Source organism: Poecilia latipinna, unplaced genomic scaffold, assembly GCF_001443285.1.
Source record: "Poecilia latipinna isolate Pla-1442-1.1 unplaced genomic scaffold, P_latipinna-1.0 Scaffold554, whole genome shotgun sequence".
Lineage (NCBI taxonomy): Eukaryota > Metazoa > Chordata > Actinopteri > Cyprinodontiformes > Poeciliidae > Poecilia > Poecilia latipinna.
Genome location: NW_015113170.1, coordinates 92,380 through 102,934, shown reverse-complemented (window position 1 = coordinate 102,934; position 10,555 = coordinate 92,380).

Genomic DNA, 10,555 nt, shown 5'->3' with positions numbered 1-10,555 from the left:
ATAGACACTTTCAAAGTGTTGAATTTAACTCTGTAGGAGTTGATGGAACACTTCCAAATTTGCTGTGTACAATCAAACTATGCAGATACCATCTGAAGTCATGAAACCTGGGAGCAGAGGTTCAAACCCTGGATGGTATTCACATAAACTCACCAAAACTAGACATGGGCTCCATTCACACAGTTGATGCTCAGTTCCAGTTTTTTTGGGGCTGAATTCAACGTTTGTTCAGACTACTGATCAAACCCGATCACGACGAGGCCTCTGTGTGAACAGTTTATGTCCCCAAAGCAACTGGCTCTGTTTATGGAAGTTATAATAGATGTAGCTGTTCATGGATCGATTTTAAAGTTTATTCAGTAATGAGAGTCAACCACAAGATCATAACGAGACGAGGGAAGCTAACAAAAACAAAGCACAACTAATAGCAATGGTTTTTTCCGGTGCAAAATTATGACACGTCTCACATCAATGACATGAAAGTCGGATAAAATACGACATGACCGTTCTTTGAAAAGTGTCGGATTCAAATTAATACCACATATGGAAGTGGCAGAGACTGGATTTTTTTGGGTGGGGCGGTGGGGGGGGTGAAAGGTTCAGAATTGGGCCGTTCAGACTGCAGCGAAAAATCCAGATATGCGTCACATATCGACAAAAGAAGCGTTTTAAGAAGCATTTAAAAAAAAAAAAAAAACAGCTTTCATTCAGCAAACATGCGCCCTAAGCCACGGAGGATGCCTTTCCCCTGCACATGAGTGCTTTTTATTTACATTTAAACAGTTTTTGGCTCATTAGCGTTCCATGCGAAGGTGATGACCCTGCTTATCTGTTGTCGGCGAGCGCCAGCGTACCGCTGCGTCATCCATCATGGGGCCCAACAAAAGATGTGTCTTCAGTCGCTTCTGCACGGCTAACAGCTTTTCACAAGAAACCTGCCGACCTGCTGTGCGTGTGTTTCAGAGGGGGGGGGGGGAGTATGTGTTCATTCGATGAATCAAAACTTTTATCAGATGGGCGACGAATTGTTTCTAAAACATTAGCATGTACCCCTGATGAAAGCATATGACTCAAATGTTAATCCTTAGGATTTTAGTTACAACTCTCTTTGACATTAAGAAACTTCAAAGCCACATAACACATGATATAATCTTATATTTGTCTCTTTCCTGCTGAGGATCACTTAAAGAGCCAGTGATGGTTGAATGGAATGGTGTGTGATCAATGACATCTTCAGATTTGTCAAGATTGCAAGCCGGTGTGACTGGTCAATGTCTCACGGGTGCGGCGTCCCCCCCCATTAGCATAACAAGCTATCTGCGTGACACCAACGCCTCAGCAGATGTCAGTCTGGTGAGCTAAGTTTTAGCTTTCCATCATGTCACCGCTTTTGTTCCTATGCTTCTTTCGTCCCTCAAACAGGCATTGTCTCCTGAGGTGGGGCTCATGTTGAGCTTGTTGCGGTTGTCAGTGTCAGAGAGTGTGATGGTTGTAAACGGCACACACACACACGCACACACACACAAACAAAAGAACCCCTCTGTTGATTGGTTTTAGGAACCACTTTCCGTTTGTGTCATTTAATATGTCGATGAGGTAATATTCTTCCGCAAGCCAGTTTTTTAAAGCGTCTAACAAAAGTAAGGAGTTGTGTTGAGATCGCCACAAAACAGAGCAGAGTTACTAAGTGGGAGGAAAATTATACTTGAACTTCAATTTGCAAATCATAAGTTTAGCTAACTTCTGAGGATTTTAATTTTGGGGTATCAGAGAAATGTGGGGTGAACATATTAATAGATGGTCCACTTTTTACATTTTTATCACGTAAAGTGATTAAGCAAATCTTTTCACAATTTTATGTAAATTTGGTATAGAAAAATATACAGGTAATGCATGTTTTCCTGATATTTATTTATGTGTAAATGCGCCAGATGTGTATTACATTATTGTATTACGCTCTAACACAGATTACTATTAGTAAGTTTTAATAGAATCTGGAAAAGATTGCATATCTTTCTCAAGTTATTTGTTTGTTTATTTTAAATAAGCAGTTTAACTACTTATAGATGAATCAAGAGGAAAACAGTTCCCTTTAGTAAAACACATTTACATGTCATACATGTAAATGTGTTTTACTATTTAAAGTTGGCCATTTAAAGTTTTAAATGTATATATGTGATTTCATTATGAATAATCTAGTTATTTTGGTCAAATTATCATCAGAGTTGAGATTCCCTCAAAGATTTGAAAACTCTACTGAGAGATTTCGAGAACTCTTCACACAAAGTTGACAAGTGGAAAAAAACAACAAAAAAGACGGCAGCACAGAGGTTTGCCTTCATATTTGGTTGGAGGGGTAAGTGGCCGTCGGTGCTCCCTGCTGTTTTACGTCACAGGGGAAACATCTCTGTCAGGCCATATATTATTCCAAAACACAGCTTCCCGCATGGAAGCCGTCCTCCTCCGTTCGCCCGCCTGTCCGGACAGAGCGCATTGCTGCTTATAAACCGTCCATGCTCCATAAATCGGGATGTGTTGAGCATGGCACTCCACTGAGTTAGACAACATGAGCGTTCAGAACCCTGGAATCACCTTCCATCCACTCCGGCATCAGGTTTGACAGATTTGGCTTGGTAAATTGTGCCAATGCTTCAGAGTTTCGAGAGAAAACAATAATGAGTTTAACAAAACTCTGTGATTAAACTGTTCAGTGATTATTTGATCTTGAAGATGTACATGTGTGTTTATTTACATGAAAGTAAAATGGACTTTGTGAGTAAAATGAATGGATGTTAAACCTAAATTTGTTTCGGCTTGTATTTTTATCTTATTGATTTGTTCAAATAAAGAAAACGTAAATACTTTAGATTACAACTGACCAGGAATCTGTTTATTTCTTGTCTTTGAATCATGAACTCTGGTCTTCACTGAGGAAGTGAGGCCTGCAGAGCTGGAGCTGCGGCTCTTGGACGAGAAGTTGATGTGACATCATATCAATGTCATCTGGTTTGTCAGGCCGACTTACCCGGCCTGTGGTTTTGTGGAGTCCAGTAACCTGAGAAATGGTTTCGTACCAAAACACTCAGAATGGTCATTTCAGGACAAAATCAGTCTGATATGTATCAAACTAAACATAGGGTGCCTTTGAAAAGTGAACACAACCCTCATCAGACTTCAGGTAAAAATGAAAAAAATGGTAAATATTTTGAAAATGTTGGCTGTTGGCTACAGCTCTGAACTTTGGCTAGGCCATATTAAAGCTTTAATTTAACTAAACTGAAGGTTTTCCTGTAAGAATTTGAATCTCTGCCACTGTGGTACTGAAAAACAAAAACTTTAAGTTTTGTTTATTATTCATAATTTCATCCACTTTGACTTAAAAAAAAAAAAAAAAAAAGCTCTCACTGAAGAAACATGATCCCAACATGTTGCTGCCACCGCCGTGTTTCACTCTGAGAACCTTTTGGGAGCCATCAGGCCACAAAACACAAATACAGTTTTGTCACTTTTCTGTCTTGGATATACAGGAGACCAATCAAGTGCGGTCTACCTCTTGTGTGAACCTTTTTTTGTACCCTTCTCCTGACTGATACATTTAGATTTGTAGTTTTATTTTAAACTTTGTGTAATTATCTTTGCCTTGGGTAACTAAAAACCCAACTAGGGACAATCATGGCAAATTAGCTTTTGCAATAAAGAATGTAATTATTATCTATGAAATATTTCATGTACAGCTCAACGTCAGACAGACAGACAGATGTTTGTCTGGATAGACAAACAGAAAGACAGACAGACAGACAGACAGACAGACAATATTGCCCTTCAGTACTTTTCTCTTCAATAATTTTGAAGTTGGGTTGTGTTTGCGGATGTTGGGACAGATAGACAGCGAGCTAGCTAGACAGACAAACGGAAGTGGAAAATGTTTTTGAATCACTTACCTTGTGTTAAATCTAGCTACCGAGAGGAACTGCAGGCTAAAAATGATGTTTTTATTGCTGCTCTTTGGTTGGAAATTTTAATACTTATTGTCACTTAGTGCCGAAGGCATCATTACTGGCAAAATGGACTTTAATAAAAAAACAGAAGACAGTAATCTTAGAGTAATTTTGGCAGGATGGTCACTATTGGACAGGAGAACAGGAGAGCTTCTGCAAAAAGAAAAAACAAAACAAAACAATTATGTAACTCTGTACAATTTACTATGCAGACAGAAACGCTTGTTTATTGCTGAAGTCTGTTCACAGCCACATCAGTATGTAAAATTAAAAAAACAATCAGAAGAGAGAAAGCAGATTTCGTTTTTTTATTTTTTTTATTTTGGTAAATAGTGTTAGAAAAAAAACTACGAGTAAATCTGTCAACTTCAGTGTGACTCTGAACCTCATAAAACTCCTCCAGTAAACAAACTTTTCCTTAATTAGAGAAAAGTGTAAAGAGAGTGGATCCACATTAACCTCTTCCCTGCGTGTTCTCACCAAACTTATCAGTTAGACTCAATAATTTGCCAACCTTGACAAATTAAACCCGAATCGGGTTTTGCACTTAAAATGACGAGGTCAGAGCTGCTCTCGGTCTGAAGCGGCTGCTCTGCCTTCTGCAACAAACACGAAACTAACACTTTTGGAGTTCTGCAACTTGCAGCAGGCGAGAAGAGAAGGAAGCAAGAAAAAAAAGATGCAAAACAAAAGCAGCAACAGCGATGAAGACGCACGTTTTCACGGTTTGGAGGGCTGACAGGGTGAGAGCGAGCGGAGCTGACATTTTTCTTTCCCCATCACTGATGTGAGCCTGATGAATATGTGAGACGGGTGGCAGATTCACGGCAACCAATTACCAGAGAGAGACAGGCAGAGGAAGAGAGAGGAAGAGGAGGAGGAGGGAGGGAGGGAGAGATGTCTGCACACTAGTTTCCACTTAGAGCAACTTTCCAAAACCAACACTGGCTCTGCTGAAGCTAAATATAATCCAATAAAGATAGGAAATATATAAGAACTCCGCTCAGAAACGTTAGAAAGCAGCGAGAAACGACGCGCTCTGCTGTGGGAGTGCGTAACATCCCCGACCGCCGCGACGCATTTTCAGATTCTACGCAGATTGGATGGAAGAAAGCGGGAGCTGTATGAGCTCAAACAGTGAACTAATGTAAAAGATGGCGGAGAGCCAGCAGCAGGCTGCACTGTATCTGGAGTTTTCAGGCTGGAGTTCCGGCCCGCTGTCCTGTCTGGACCTGCCGGTTTTCTGTTTACCTTCATAGGTCAGACCCGACCCACAGCCGCCCAGGGCCGCGTCTGCGCACTGAGGACGGCTAGTACTGATATTTAATAACAACACAGGAATGAACGCTAATCATGTCATTTTTTTTTGTTCGCTTATGCCTAAATTGTTATCTTTTAAAACGTTACTAAAATAATAAAATTGAGCGACCACCTTTTTACTTTAATATTTTTATTTATTTGGTTATGCATGTATTTTTTATTTTCATTTATAATGTTCTGTTGCACCTTAATATTTTTTTTTACTCTTTTGTTCACTTTATGCCTTTCTCTAGGACTCCGAACCTATGCTTTCTTAAAGTTGCCTAACAATAAATCTTTCAAACGAATAGACGATCTTTGTTTAGATTTACTTTGAACGCTTTATGCCGTGTTCTTTGAGATTTGTTCCAGTTCGCGGATTCCAGAAGGTGAGGGTCTCTATTTTTGGATCTGTGGACCCACCAGGTGATCATGTGTGCAGCTGAGTAAATCTTCCCTCCTCCTCTCCCTCCTCCTCTTCCTCTGTGATCTTTTGGCTCCTCTGTCCTGCCTGGGCGCTGCCAAGGTCACCTTGGAGGGAGATGAGGGGAGAGGTGGAACTTGAGGAAGGCGCTGACAGAAACATCTCTGGTTCTGAAACCAGCCGTGGTTTTTGCTGTTCCTCCGCTGGGAGGTTCGTGCCTGCCAGCCGCGTTTCCCTCAGCCGCAGCAGGAGGGCCGACCAAGCTGCAGGGGAGCTGCTGCACCTGAGCCAGGAAACAAGCTCCTCCAAGCCGCCGGAAGTCTCTGGTTATAAGTTGTGGAGCGGAGAAAACACACCGCGCGCCCACAGGACGCCGCGAGCTGCTGTGTGCTTTGCGCGCGCCAGTACGCCCGTCGCCATGACGCCCACCAACCCAACGCCAGAGTCTGAAACACTCATCTGTAGCAAAAAGTAGTCATAAATGAGCAGGTGATGGAGTTGTTCCTAGAGCTAATAATGAAGTTTTACTGTATAGTGACGCTAATTTATAATAAGTGACACTTTTTCAGGTTAAAAAAAAAAAGTAAACAACTGATTTAGAACTAATTTGTATTTTTTAAATGTCTCAAAATTAATATTTTGTTGGAGAAATTGGACGTCCATTAAAGTGGACGTCATGCGTAACTGTCCGCGTTAAAGCTGATATTTTGATTATTGCGACTATATTTTTGTTATGAGGCAATAAATGCTAATTGTATTTACCAAAACAGAATTTTACAAGTTTTTTTAACTGAGTAAATTGCTGTTTATTTTTAAGTGTTTGCAGCTGAAGTGCAGAATGTGAAATGAAGAGCTTGTTGGTAGGTTAGTGGAGATCAGTGATTGGATGATTAATAGAGACAGGACTTAGTAATGTCTCCCAGAAAAGACAGATTGGGATTTAGAAAAAATATTGATATTTGCAAATGTCCATAGTATGAGTTTCTGACATATATATGTTGTTAAATTTTCAAAAAACATGTAATCAACTTGTTGAAATGGGAAAAAATATGTTTTTTTTTCTGACTGAAATCAATGTAAAGCTAACGGCTACTTTAGGTTTTATGGTGAAAAACTGACTCAAATGAAAGTTTTCTTAACGTATTTTCTTTAACATAGCTGATTTTGTGTCAGCTTTGGAAACAAGAACAAGATAAAAATAAATACTGTGACTCATTAAATGACACGCAGCTCCTCATGGCTACAGAACAGGCCGTGCTGAGTGGATATCAGACTGTCAGGTTGCACAAACTATCATTCTAACAATCTCTCTGCATGTCAGGATTAGGCCGCACACCTTAAATGATCCAAAATGTTTCTTTTAAAGCAGAAATCATCAGACGATAAAGCAAAATTAGATGCTTTTGTGTATGGGCTTTAGTGAAAGCTGGTCAAATCAAAAATGTTTTTGCAAAAACTAACAAAATATTTTTTTTCCCTTTTTAATTAACAAAAACTATCAGTTCATTTTACATTCTAACAACAGACACTGTGATGAGAAGCATTAAGTGTAACCATCTGGTTTCTTCTGTTCGGTAAGCGTTTCCGTTCCAAATGAACTTGCTCAGCTTAAAGAAAACTGAGTCTAACTTGTGAGTCCTCCATCCTCAGCTTCCCTCAGCCGGCTGATGGTCCATTTAAACCCTCAGACGTGATGAGCCGCGGCTGTAATCATCACAAAACATGGAGCACCTTCAGACAAAGAGAACTCCAAAGCTACTTTGGCCTCGTTTCCTCACATTCACAGCAGTAATTCTTCCCTTCACCTGGATTTTCTCTACATTTCTATTGTTTATCGGTGATGTGCAGGGGTTAAACAAATCAAACCAACTGTTTGCCTCCCTTTTTCCATCCTCTTCTTCCTCTCATCACAGCAGAAAAAAAAACAACCTCAGAGGAGAGCAGTACAGGCTGGAGAGGCTGCAGATAATGAGAGCCTGCTTGCATTAAATGGACAAACAGCAATCCGGCATCTCCTGACCCCTCTGTGCTCCTCTCGGCTCCATTGATCATCCCCTCCACCCCCCCTTATGAGATAATGCAATTACAAACATCAATAAGGAGCTGCGAGGGGAATCATTATGTGGTGACAGTGATAAATGATGCTGCAGAAAATAGCGGGCTCCTCTCAAACAATCCGCGCGCCCAAGGGGCTTTTGAGGGCCGGGGCCCCGTCGCCAAGGAGACAGATGACATCCAAAATGGCCCTCAACAGTCTTTCTCGATTCTTTTTGCTCCCCGGCTCTCTTTTTCTCCACCAACAGATTGTTGGAGGGGTTTTTTTTTTTTGTGCCTCCTTTTGTTTCAGAACCAGCTGCCACGCGATGTTCCTAGGAGGAGGTTCTAGAGTCTGTCCTCTGAGGCGTTCACAGGCCAACATCTCATCTGGATTCTGCTTCAGACTGATTTCATAAAGTGGGAAGATGTCGGAAAAACTATCTGAGCTCTATGTTTGTGATAGAAAAAAAAAGTATTTTTGGAACTTTTCATTTAGGTAAATTTTAATCAACAATCCTGAGTAGAAATTGTATATATTTAGACATACAAAAAAGACCCCAACTAAATTGGATGAATTCAAATGGGCTTTTGATTCAATTTTACTCAAAATAAATGCATTAAAAATAATGTGGCGTTTGCTTTTCTGGTTTTAATGAACTTAAATCTTTGACACAACAGCTCACATTAGGCCATTTATGTTTCTAACCTTTATAAATTGTCATGTCAATTCAAAGCTAAAAAAACAAACAAAATGAAAACAACATAATGAAAGAGTGGCGAGTAAAGTAGATAATGTCACAAGGATAAACATTTAAAATGTATCATAAAAAGACATAAAAACCTTTCACCTAACATCTAATTACCAGCAGATGCTTTGAGGTTATGAAGCCTGGCTGCTAGTAAATTTGCTCCATCGCTAAACCAGTTAAAGAATAAAAGACTACTAAAATAGTCCTAAACATTAAAAATCTTCTCTTAGATGGTAATATTTGTGCCTTTTAAGGCACACCATTTATTTTCAATGGCTACATCAGAACTAAAAAGCTTAGCTTGCTAGCAAGTTTGACTGTATCACTAACTAGCCAAATTAGCTAAGCTATCTACACTTGATACAAACTTAAATTCCTGCTCTGACTCAGCAAGTCTTAAGGCAGTTGTTACCTGTGGCTACCTTGATGGGGTCATTTATAGTCCAGCCCTTTTAAACATATCAGCCTCACAATTCTCTGGTGGATGTGCAAACTGTCGACCCAACCAACATGAGTTTCTTAATGTGTTTAGGTAGGATTTGTTACTTGAGAAACGTGGTTAATGTTTCAATATTTAATAAACCAAAATACTTGGGTGTATTTTAAATATATTTAATGCCTGACATTTTATATTATCATAAATTAATTTTACAGTATGTTAATTGTTTTGCTAACTGGTTGCAGTCTTGACAGTTAACTTTCGCGACTTTAAGTTTCTTCACAATACACAACATACCAGTGGACCTACTCCAAATTATTATTAAAGAGAACTTAGCTATTATCTATGCGTTTTTCTTTTTAGTATTTAATATGGCTATCTAATATACCAAGCTGTAATATATTTCAAAATATAAATATGACAGCCTGTAAATTTAACGTGGGTGACCCGTTTTCGGAATATCTTGTTCTCACGTCCTTCCTGCTTTGAAATATGCAGTGACGTCTTTACGTTTTCAAAACCCAGCAGTTTTTAAAGACAAAATTATCGGTGGAAAAGACAGAAGAGGGTGTAGGACTTAAATATGTCTCAAGGCCTATTTTAAGATAGATAAATACTTTTCCTGGCGACCTGAATTAAAACTCCTACACACCGCTTTAAAAGTGAGATATAGAAACAAATACATGGGGGGTAGGGGGGAATCATATATTTTATAGATGCAACGTTACCAAGAGATTTCAAAACCAGCATTAAGTGAAAACACATTTAACAAACAGCAGTAGTCACTTCGGCATGTTCAGCTCCGTGTTTTCTGCTTTGTCTTTGCACTGAAAGCTCCTCCGCTTGAACACTCACCGAGATTTAACAGTCTCATATGAAACGCACAGCCTCCTTGTCTGGGTTTCCCTCACTGAGCCACAAACGCGCAAACATATGTGCCTTGTGGGAGGAAGACAGGCCTGTGTGGACACCTCCACTGCTCTGGAACACGTTTCTGCTCCATTCATTATACCTGATGGTTCACTCCGCGGTCAGCGTGTGTTTAAAAAGGACAGCCGAAGCCTGCAATCACTGCGACAAACTACAGTGTTCCATGTTTTGTCTTGATAAAAGCCTGAAGAAAAGAATAAAAAGAAAAAAAGACGGGTTAAAAATGTTGAAGACAGATATAATGTAGGTCAGCTGCGTGGAAAAATAAAAAAAATATAAAATTCCCCGAGCGCGAACAGTCACGAATAATGTAAAAGTTTTCACATTCATTAAAACTCACAGTACATTTTAAATTTAGATTTATTATTATTTTAGCAAGCTTTGATTCGTTAAAAAATCTTTAACTAAGCTTTCTTTAGTCAAAGTTTAGTTAAACACCAAAGTAATAATATCATGACTTAATCATTACATTTTCCTGATTTAATTTTTTTAAAGCCCTATACTGAGAAATACAACGTAAATCAAATTAAAATTATTCACTTTTTCCACTAGAAACAAATTATATTATAAAGTCAAAAATTAACTACTTTTAGTTGTACTTTTAAGGCACTCAAAAGCGTTTTGTTTTTTTAATTATTATTATTTTCATTTGCTTTTTAAAATATTGTGACTCACTGCA